Here is a 12,275-nt window from a genome sequence, read left to right as displayed (position 1 = left end):
GATCTCAGTCTTTGATAACATAAATATATGCCTAGGCCAACTTTTTTTGTTTTTTGTATTTGTTTTTGTTTTGAGACGGAGTCTTGCTCTGTTGCCAGGCTGGAGTGCAGTGGCACAATCTCGGCTCACTGCAACCTCTGCCTCCCAGGTTCAAATGATTCTCCTGCCTCAGCCTTCTGAGTAGCTGGGATTACAGATGTGCACCACCACGCCTGGCTAATTTTTGTACTTTCAGTAGAGACATGGTTTCACCATGTTGGCCAGGCTGGTCTGGAACTGCCGACCTTGTGATCCGCCCGTCTTGACGTCCCAAAGTGCTGGGATTACAGGCGTGAGCCACTGCGCCTGGCCTAAGCCAACTTTTTAATATGGTCTGTTTGCAGTAGCATAACTTAATGTTGTCCTGATTGCTTCTTTTCATCTGTGATTCTCTGGTGCTTTAGAGAGGGAAATAATGTCCTAAATTGGTGAAGTTGCTATATTTGTGTCCCCTTTGGTATACATACCTGTGGTAGGCTGAAAAATGGCCTCCTAAGGATGCCCACATCCTAATCCCCAGAACCTGTAAATATGTCACCTTACATGGTAAAAGCGAGTGTGCCGACACAATTAAGTGAAGAATTTTGAGATGGAGAAATTAGCATAAATTATCTAGATGGGTCCATTGTAATTACAAGGGTCTAATAAGAGGAGCGCAGGTGGATCAGAGGAAGTGTGGGGAAGAAAGCAAGGAGCTGGAGGGATGAGACAAAATAGTCTTCAGCCGAGTAATGCAGGTGGTCTCTAGGAGCTAGAAAATGCAAGAAAACAGATTTCTTGGAGCATCCAGAACAAATGCAGCAGTCTTGCCAACTGCTTGGTTTCAGACTTCTGATCCACAGAACTGTACAAAAATAAATGTGTTTTCTTTTAAGTGATTAAGTTTGTGGTAAGTTGTTACAGAAGCAATAAGAAGGTAAAAACTACCCCTTGAATCAACATGTAGATAATGCCGAAGCAGGAAGGATCAGTCTAGATGTAAAGTGGAATTTCCCAATTAATTTTAAAGGAACTTCAAACTGTGTATTGACTACAAATGCTGCTATTAGTGCTCTTAAAAAGAATCTCTGGAAGGCTAAGAGCTTGGTCTAGCCTAAACATGAGTTAAAATAGTTGGCCACCAAAATCAAGCTATTATCACAGCAGCCCCTTGACAAATTGTCTGTTAACAACTTGGTTGGATTTGTCTAAAGCATTTGTGGTCTACCTTTAGCTACTTTATGTGTACTAAAACATCAAGGATGCTTCCATGCTCTCAGAATGGTAGCTCAATCCACTGGACTTGGTTGAGTTCCCTGCTTAGCTTTCAATTTGTAGGCAGTGTTTTAGAGTATTTATATCATGCAGGGAAAACATGGACATTTATTTATGAATTGTAAGTCCTGGCTTGCACTGTTTATATTCAGAAATCAAAAGTACATCATCTCTGCCAACATGCATTTTTTTAAATGCCCACGCAGATCCTAGAGAATACTGGCACAAAATTTTTTTAAATTGTGTAAATGTTTTAAGCCTGTAAATTGCATGCCTTGTGTTGTCAAGCAGTGATGGAACACCCATAATACAGGAGAGATGCTGAGCTACATGGCTCAGAACTAACAAGTAGTACACTAGCAATTGCTTTGGTAGTGTACTACTGGCAAAGAGCCTCAGAGAAGAAAGCGTCCATGAGTCATATGATTTTTGGAGGTTTAATGACAACCCTAGAATTACACTGGCATTAGCCTCCAAATTGAGAAGACACTGGAAGAAGGCAGAATTCACATTAGTTTGCATGACTCAGTGTGAAACCTAAATTATGAAAGCATCTGGAAGAAGAAATAAAAACTCTAATGCATACAGTTAGAGGCAAACCTTCATGTATTTGTGGACTCAGTCAACAAGCTCTGCTTGGTGCCTATGGCATACTATTCACTGTGCTTCTTCAGGACAAAATGATCTTTTTCCAACTATTAGTATGAGAGAAAAGTCACACTAAGCTAAGAATTGGTAAAGTCATCGCAAGGCTGTTTGTTTTCCACCAAAACCCACTTACTTATGTGCTTTTCCTTATTTGATTCCCATGGAATATCTGTCACTTCATGTGTCTATTACATTGCAAGCACCTAAAACCCTTCAATTATTGAATCCTGTCACTGAGGGAGAAAGCTAGATATAATTTCAGTGAGTTTTGCTCTATAATGATCTTGAATAAGTGTTGCTCACCTGATCTACTCAGTAGCTTTCATGTTGATGCTAGTCTTTATTATTAAATTGATTGTTGCACCTATTTTGAAGGAGCACCTACAGAAACACCAAGAACACAGATGTCAATAATAACAGACCACATGGTAGAAAGTGTTTACATATCTTCTACCCTTTCAGCCCTAGTAAATTTTACCTTGCACTGAATTATATGTCGAATTTTCTCCCTCCTGCTCCAGGTTATAGGAATCTAGATCTAGATGTTTAGTTTTACACTGGCTGTTCTCCCTTAATCATACTTGCTTAAGTTCTAGGGCTGATTCCAGGATTCCAGGAGGATGTAAACTCAAAAGTTTGAGGATGGAACCCCAAGTATTCTATTTGTTTTCCTAAAATTTCCTTGCAGAAGTAAACTAACCCCAAGTATTCTATTTGTTTTCCTAAAATTTCCTCAATCTTCCAGTTTACTTCTGCATATATATTAGCATTCAAGGGGGCCTTCAGATCCTGATTTTAAAAATGCCACTAGCTTGAGCTGACGGTCTTCTTTTTAGGGCCATCCTTGTACTTTGCTCTCTGTCTCCCTAAAGAATCAGGCATTTGTGAACACATCTATTTCCACACTGGTCTTTGAACACCACAAAGACACGCAGTACGTGGCATAGAAGGAGTCAGTAAGTGTAGCATTTATTTCAACAGTACTGCTGAAAGTAGGTTTTGTCCTTAGTATTAAAATTAGGGTATCATCCTTCTTGGGGTTTCCTCTGTGACACTTGAGTTTGGCATAGAATCACTTTAACATGCCAACTCTACCAGCGAAAACTCCTTTCATTTCACTCATGTCACTTGTATGGCTTGTAACATTCAGTGTTCTTGGTGTTTGCCAAAAATGATTTTCTGTAAAAACTAGAGGTTCAGGGATGGAAGACTGCCATTCACTTCAAATATGCAAACATTATAATAGAAATCATATGACAAGGTTTGTCGGTACCTGAACAATACATGTGTTTTCTGTCATTGTTAAAAATCTGCTATTTACAATAATTTGCCCGGTTTGTATGTGAACATTATACTTCATTTTTATGAAACTAACAATCTCCGGCAATGAGGACAACTGCTGCATAGAAGCGCAATATTACTCCTACTGTGGCCATTTCTAGGATAAAGAAGTACTTTTGCATGCCCCCACTAGAACATTATTGAGAAGGGAAGGAAAACATTAGAATTCAGGAGAATCTAGGAGAAGCTAAAAGAGACAGCAAACAAGATCTAGGGAGCATTTGGCTGGAAGAAAATGAACACAATGAGCATATGGAAATCAAACTGAAGTTTTGTGCATCTTGTCAGCTATGTGCCAAAAGTTGCAGCAATTCCTTCACACTGCTTAGTAAATGGGCCTGACCATAAGAGAAAATGAAAGATTCAATACTGTGAGGAAGCTCTCTAGACTGTTTTAGGGCCAGTTAATTTCCTAGAGCTAAGCTAGGAGTTTCCTCCCATCCCTTGTTTATACAAATTCCCTCCACCCCCTCAACCCCAAGCATGCTAATATTCATGTTCTGGCATGTGATACCAAATCAAATCCAAAGTTAGCATGCAGGGCTGGAGACGGAGGTGATAGGAGGTTGGATACAGAAATGCCTTTTAGAAATGGAATAAATTATGGATGGTGAACATCCCTAGTATTCTAGCATGTATGTGCTAGATGTAGTGTGTAAAATTTGAACTAGTATTTTTTCCTTTACAGTGTGGGAGTGAGAAAGATCCGTCACGTTCTCAAATTGTATATGTATAGTGAGGACCCGTGGGATATTATGGTTGCCTCTGTGGCCAGATTGTTGGAACAAAGTCACCAAGGATGTCTATGAAATTTCTTGATTTCCCCAATAAGTCCCACTGAGAAAGTTTTTGAAGCTCTATTTTCAATGTGGTTGAAATTGACAAATACTCTGTAAAATGGCCACAGAGATAAATTTTTTTCAGAAGAGTTAACAATGCTTTTCCTTAGCTTTCTGGCAGCTGTGGAACTTCAGAAACATCACATTATATTGTATTTTGAAATATTTTGTATCACATAAGATGTCATTTACTTTGTTTGGACTTAATATTACTGTCACAGATACCTGAACAAAATGACTGTCTTGCTTAAAATATTCTTTTTACAAAGACCGTGTGTTACTCTCATATTTGGTTAAAAAAATTTGTGTGATGAATCCAAAAGGCAATAGCCATGTGTAATTCCATATTTTCTAGAGCAGTTTGTTTAGGGCTGATATTCAGTGTGTTGGCAAAGATAGTACTTAAAGATGAACAATGAATAACAATGGCTTTTAAATGGAGGGTGCACGCGGATATAACACGTCAGCGCTCCTAAAGTACCTTGTAGATTTTTTTCTATTTTAAATATTTCTCTATTTGCAAAATACTTTTATCCACTTTGACTATATTACTACTTTGCCCTTTTATTTTATAATCCTTCGAAGTTTTATATGCATCATATTGCTTTTCATGGTAGTTTTCCTATAATTGCTAGTGAATGCATTTAGCAATGAATTTCTGGAGATTGAGATTTTAGACTCTGCTTTCCAAAGTAACGTAAAAGACTTTGTAGTTTAAGTGGTATGGAATATGTGAAAAATCAGGATAATTGGGAAACAACATAGCATAGTAAATTTGGGACCTTTCATTCAAATCTTAGTTTTTGTACTTACTAGCTACATAGTAAGTTACTTTGCCAACTTACTTAACTTCTCTATGCTGTAGTTTTTTTCATCTGCAAAATGGGACAATAATAGCATCTACCTCGTAGGGTTGGTATAGGGTGTAGAATACCCTATAGCATAATAGAAGAGATCACTCCATTAACCTTTTGTAATCATCTCATCATATTTGCAATAAACATAGTAGTGTCCCCTATTATAGAAAACAAATTGGAACTCAGAGAGAGGAAGAGACTTTCCCAAGGCTCATTTCAAAACCTGTGTGCCATTTGCCATTATTCAATCACTTGTTTGGTTACCAAGTTTTGGCTGGAGACTCTCCATCCTATAATGAGGATGGCATCCTATATCAGGGAGTAACAAGCGTACCAGTCCTTAGGCTACAATGTTCTGGGAAGGACAGTCAGGAGTACGGGGTATGTTCCTGAGAGACCTCCAGGCCTAAGGAATTTCCAAGTCATAGAAGACAGGCTGTGTTGACCAGTTTGGGTGAGCAGCTCCAACTTGCTACTTACCAGTGGCCGGCTACTACTTTCTTGAAGGCTTTACAAGTCACATCTTCTCACAGCACTTGGTTCTAGCTAAACAAATGAATCAGCAGCTCTGAGGATACACCTCTATTACAACAGAGCTCTCTAATCTATACCTGTACAGATAAATGCCCAGAGAATTCAGAATGCTAGGAATATGGCAAGGCAATCCATTCCTGGAGTCACTCCCTTTCCCCTTTTCACAAACACAGAGCAAATAACTTGGAATCAGAAGCCACAGATTCTAGTTTCGAGTCTGTGTCTTATCAGATGTGTGATCTTTCTGAGTCTTAATTTCTCACTTTTAGGCAGAGACAACAATACTATTTCTGTGTTTTTGTCCCCATAGGGTTGCAGAATATCCAAGTACAATCGTAAGAGAGAAAACATTCCTGTAACTTGCAGAGCACTATAGATTCTTCTGATCTTCATAGACATGATATTGGCAAGTAAACATACTTCTGGGTACATCATAAAGGCTTTAGGTTTTCCCTTACCTGGCAACAAAATGAAAGTGAAGCCATTTGGCAGATCTGGCCAAAAGCCAGAACTGTAAAATGCCCTGTAGGAGCCACTTAGCACTTTAGAATCAACCAAACCGTTTGGCTTTGAGAGGGCATATAGGATGCTATTTGGAATTCCATTGTTTATTCAATTAAGCTGAGGGACCTTGCCAGCCATCTTCATTTTCCTCTCTTAGTCTTTTTTTTTTTTCTTTCTCTTCCTTTCTTTGGTCAGCATATTCAGCTAGAGGATGACTAATCTATAAGTTTTCTCAGAGCCAATACCACATGGCTTGTTCTTCTGGAATGTGCTCTAGGTAAAACAATACTTTTCATTGACTATTATATTTGATAACTATCTTCAAAAAAACTCTGTTTATGAAATGTGAAGACAAAAACTTGACGATATTGATTAGATTATCTTGGTTGACTTTCAAAACAAATTGCAAAATAGAATTAGCTTTTCCCTATAATTCCTATCCAGTTGAATTTCATTCATGTGAAACTGATGTTACTATAGGTAATAAGTTTTATATGATTAAACCAAATATATTTAAAGGTAAACACTCTATGGAGAATTGAGAGGCCTCAAAAATGAATTAAATCTTGGCTAGGTTGAAAGTTACATTTGAACACTTGTTAATGAAACCATTTCTATTCAACTTAAGAATTCTTGGGGGAAGCAGGGTGTATCAGAATGGGAGGTTAGTACTCAAACTTAGAAGTCAACTTTTCATATTGACCTAAAAGAGATGCTGTCATTAGATTGCTATTGCCACTGAGTATCTGCCAGAGAAAACTATGCAAACTGAATGTTACATTCCTTGAGGTGTGAGTAATTCTATGAGCAGGATTAAGATTTTTTCATGAGAACTATCAGAAACTGTTCTCATAGTTGTTGCAAGGAAAAGGCGTTAGTATGATACAGTGACAATCTAATACAGAGAAGGTGTGCAATAAATATTTGCTTGAATGAATGAACCCTGATTTGGCTCATCATTTCTAAACTGTGCACAAGTTTCAGTAATGTGGAGGTTTATATAAATATGTCTTTGATGAAAGTGTATGAAAATTGTACAGCCATTAGCTTTAACCACCCCTGGGATAAATTTATCCCTGGAGTAGGAAAGGCGGAGAGAGTGTGAAGGTTGAAAGATTGGAAATGGCACAGGAGAGGCCTACTAGTGGGATAATAAGATGCAGGGAGCTTGTTTTGACCGCTGCCTGGAGCAATTTTCACTTGCCTAGGGCACCCCTGTCACTGCGTGGTGGACAGTAGCTAAAATAGGAATTCTGTCGGCCTTGGCAGCTGTAACACCAGCATCTGCATCTTGCATTAACTGCACATTTATGAATGATGTCAGGGTGGATCTGAGCCAGGCAGCAGCAGGAGAAGTTTTCAGTCGCTTCAACTTTGCTCCCACCTCCGTGTTAGGACCATCAAAGTCTTGTCAGCAGCAATGATTGCTCACTGATGCTGCAAGCATGGAAGACAGGCAATTGGCAATCTCAGTCCCCAGACAGGCACAACAGCTGGTATCAGGCACCTGAGAGGGAATGCGATCCTGGTAGGTTTTGGAGGTGTTTATGTCATCTTCCAAGCTGTGTGAGAGCTTGGTGGGTTTGCGTATACATGATCAGATGCAAATAGTCCCCAGTGAGCATAGCTTGTTTTCCCAAAATTTTACTGCACTGCACACAAGGACAAGCCGAAGGAACAGTGTTAATAATCTAGTGGTGAGAGCCACCTAAAATAAGAGGAAGCCATTACAGCCAGGCAGACTGTCTTCAGCATTATATTCACTCAGGGAGCCAATGCTGTCTGATAATGAATGACCTCATCCACCTGAGCAAAAATAAACAACAGCAGCTCTTCAGCAGCTGAACTTCCCTTCTGGTGGCTGTTTATTATTCTGAATTAGAGTCAACACTTTTACCTCTGGGAAAAAAAAAAAAAGAGTAAACAGTGTTTACTCTTCCCCAGAACTCTAATGCTATCTAAAATTCACCTAGAATATATGTTTTAGTGACTCAGATTAAAATCTCCAGGTTACTAGTGTAAATGCATTATCTGATTACTATGAAATAAACAAAAGCTCTGTGATTGTGTATGTGCTAGTTGTCAGGCACAGAGCTGAGTCTCATACATGCTAATTGTCTTAGTCCCAGTTTTAGAGATGGGAAAACCATGTTTCGTTGGGGTTGAGTGATTGCCCAAGGTCCTACCTAACATGTGGCAGAGCGAGAATGCAAAATGAAAACTACCCTAGCCCAAACTCAAGTCTTCATCACACTGCATGCTGCCATTTTCATCCATGCACTACCCAAACAATTATTTCTAGGCTTCCATTACAAATTTTAAGTTCATTCAGTCATTTCTTTGGCAAATGTTTGAGTTCCTATTCTATGCCCAGAAGCATGCTAATCAATGACACAAGACTGCATGGAGCAATGAGGCAGCTCTAATGGCAATGGGATTAGGAGTCCACAGATTAGCAGAAAAGGACATATGTGTAGTGTTTCAGCCTGATGTAGAAACAGCTAAATGTCACTCAGATAATAAAGAAGTCAGACTTTTTTTTTTCCATTTGGATGGTACCAAGATGAAAAACAAAATGAGACAATTAAAAGGGATGAAGAATAAACTATATAAAAAGCCCAATGATCCTGACTGGGGATAGCTGAATAGAGGACATAATGCTCTTCATCCCAGCCCAGATAATCATCTCTTACAGCATCCTACCATTTTGTGCCAAAGTTATCTCTGGAGTTGGTATAAGCAAAACAGCCTGCATATTATTAGCTGAAGAACCAGTCTTTTGTGATCTTATCCTTTCCAAGTATTAACATTTAACTAGCATGTCTCAAGAAAAAAAGTGCACCTGGGCTGGAAGAAGAAAAGCTAAACTTCGAGATATTAAAGGGCTAAAATAAAGTGCAATAAATGGAGATTAATTGACTGCTTTGCATGTGTTGCCTGAAGAAGAGCTTTGGTCTGACTCTGTCCCTGATGAAACACAGAACATTTTGACACTCTTAAGGGCATATATTACCATGAAATCTGTCCCAAGTCCCTTTTGTCTTGCTTTCCGATGTATTGTTTACGGATGCTAGGCTTTAACCACACATTTCTCAGAGAACAAATTAATTTCTCTGGGATTCCTCTAATTCAGATGAGGTCTGCATTCTTCTCATGTAAATCTTAGTAAGAATGCACTGTTCATTAGCATTGAATAACATGGAACTTTGGAAATAAAAGCCTTCCATCCTGGTGCAGAAGATGTTGGTTACAGGCAAGAGTTAAAGATATCAACTCTTTGGTATATAACCACTGTATGCAAGGAGAAACCACATCTAATGGAAAAGCTAGTGTCTTGTTTTCAAGCAGCATTGCACAGTGGCCCACAGAAGGGCATGGGCATCATAGTTGCCAGGGTCTAGTTCTTGCTTTGGAATTTGCTATCTGCAGAACCTTGCCTGTGTTGCCTAACTCTTCTGAGCTTCAGTGTCCTCAATTTTAAAATGGGGTGCTCTGTTAATAGGTTATTTTGAAGTTTAAGAAAGATTAATGCACAAGAAATTTCCATAAAATACTCGATAAAAGTTAAATATTTTTAATGGTGCAATCTATTTTCTTTCTGAGGATTTCATTTAAAACTCAGTTTTCCAATGCAAAGGGCTTATGCAGGGACTGAGAACTTAGCAGATGTAAGTTCTATTCAATAACCATTAGAAATTATTCACTATTTTACATGGGCCTCTCACCAAACAAATATTAACACTTTCAGGGTGATAATCAATTCCAACTAGGTTTTCTTGGGAAGGATGTGGTAGGTTCATCAGTTTTATATGTTGTTCCTTTAGCTAATTTGTCTCATGTTTTTAAGTTTTCTGTGATTTTTACCAATACAAAACACACCCAAACAAGCCCCATGCAGCATTAAAAATATATTCAAGATTAAAATTATTCTTTACTTTAAAAAATTATTTTAGTGGTAAAATTTAAACTGCTTTAATTTGTTTAATACAATGTATTTTCCAATATCAGTGATGCTTGTGAGCTATAATTTATTCTAAAGGAAGATAAAACAGTCTGTTCCAGGAAAGTTAGTGTCTTTGTTGAAATATTAGCTGTTAAAAGTTTATGCAATCTAATTACAAGTTGCCTATCAATAAGAAGCACCACATCAAGAGAAAACACAATACAAATCAAAATCTCAGCTTGGATTAACTACTATACAAGGTCAGGTTGACGTTGTTTTTCAATAACAAAGTTTCTGGGTAAGTACGGAAATTTTAGCTTCTCAGTTTAGTGGTTCAGAATAACTAGTCACACAGTAACAGACCTAAAAGGTCTCTTATTCACATTTATTTTTTTCCAAATTAATACAAGCTACACACAGGATTTTAGCTAGCAGTGATAACTATACTGACAGTCAACTAATGACAGCATTTATTTTGCATTTGCATTTTGATTGTGGCAAATTTTGGAAAAAGGAATGAAATTGTGAAAAGTGTTATCAAAGTAATTTTATAAACTTTTCTGTGATTGAATCGAACATGTTTAGGGAATAAATCATTTCCCTTGATGCCAATTGGGTTATGCTTTGTTGCTCCTCTGAGTTGATTTACATCCCCTTTGCAATGTTATCAAGTGTCTGTTCCCATTCTTAATCAAGTGCAGTAGTCTCCAAACAAATCAGGGGCAGTGTGGCATCCGAGGAGAGCACCATCACATTGCCTTTTAAAAATGTAATTGATTATATAGTTGCTTAATTTTATGAGGCAGCATTGCAGCAGGTATCACTAGATATGAAGCCAGATATCCATTCATGCAAGGAAGATCTATAGATGCAATTTGAAAGTGCTCATTTTAGAAATTATGAGGGTTTTTCCCCAATAGAGGTTTTAATGTGAGTTTTGCAAAAAGGCTAGACAGCTAATTTGTCTCTCAAACACTGAGAACTGTGGATTTCTGAAAGAAGTGACCCCAGATTCACTCACTTAACCACTTCTAGCTCTTAAGTAACTTAAAATTGACAAAGTACAGTATCAAAATTTGAACAGTACCAGATAGTAAGATATTTTATGAATGAACTTGGGAGAAGGTAGAAAAAATATTCCATTAGAACATCTTCTCCTTTAGCAAAATTATACTGTTTATTATACTAAATTATATATTTTATATATACTATAATATACTAAATAATATATACAAAACATGTATACTAATTAATATACAAAAATTATACTATAAACTTGGAGAATCTGTTTGCATTCTTATTTGCGTCTGTGTTGCAATAGTTGTCCAATAAAAAATATTTGCTTTAGTTAGAAAATTTTTATCCAGGATATTTTTCTACCCACAGCACTTGAAGCCACGAAGTTACTTGCTCAACACATTTTTGTTGAATGGATTGAATCAGAGACATTTGTAACATGATAATATTCATTTGACCTGCATAACATAGGCCAAGCATCCCATTGATTTTCTACTCATACAGGCAGCCAACTGTGCTCACCTACAGTGTGTAGGAGACTGTCTATGTACATGTCTATTCAGTGTGGTAATTTGGTAGAGTGATAGCAGCTTCCAGGTCTGTGAGTGAATGAACAGTTCATGAAGAGCCATTTAGCAGTTGTCAATGAATAGTGCTCAGTCTGTCTCTCAGTCTCTTATTTTGTCTGTCACAGTCATGCCGACACTAGGATACATGCTTGTCACATTGTTTACCATGACTCCTCACAATTTCCAAGCATAATCATCCCATCTCCTATAGTACTCTCATGAAAAATGTCAAATACTCATGTCCCAGAGAGGAGACTGGAGAAGCAGAAAACTGCTTGGGAGAATGAGCATGTGTGATGATATACATATTTTCTTAGTGTCCAGTTTAAAATCTTACACATGGCAAGCCCACCAAAAAAAAAAAAAAAAAAAAAAGGCTGCTATCCTTTGGAAGCAATTTGCTTATTTTTGGTCACTTTGGTTGGTTTTATGGATTGGCTTAATGGGTTCAATAATAAATCCATGCAGAATAATTTGAAAGTATGAAAAAATAAAAAAGGCCTGAATATATTTGTTCATTTATTCCATTCATTCATACATTTTTGTGACAGATTACAATGTTATATAATTATGTGGTATGCATAATGTTATGATGTATGTATACAATGTGGAATGAGCGAATCAAGGTAATTGACATGTCCTCCACCTTAAATATTTATTTATCCTGTCTAACTTTAACTTTGTACCCTTTGGCCAACATCTCCTCATTTCTCTCATCCCGAGCCTCTAG

The 12,275-nt window shown here is 37.6% G+C and overlaps 1 protein-coding gene across 1 annotated transcript in view; it reads right to left on the bottom strand.

The window, feature by feature from the left end:
• VWC2L (von Willebrand factor C domain containing 2 like) overlaps positions 1–12,275 on the bottom strand; it is a 167,891-nt gene that overhangs the window by 27,943 nt on the left and 127,673 nt on the right. The gene's annotated exons all lie outside the window — the stretch shown is intronic.

Source organism: Gorilla gorilla, chromosome 11, assembly GCF_029281585.2.
Source record: "Gorilla gorilla gorilla isolate KB3781 chromosome 11, NHGRI_mGorGor1-v2.1_pri, whole genome shotgun sequence".
Lineage (NCBI taxonomy): Eukaryota > Metazoa > Chordata > Mammalia > Primates > Hominidae > Gorilla > Gorilla gorilla.
Note: the sequence above shows the minus strand (reverse complement) of the source record. Positions and strands in the feature narration are given on the sequence as shown.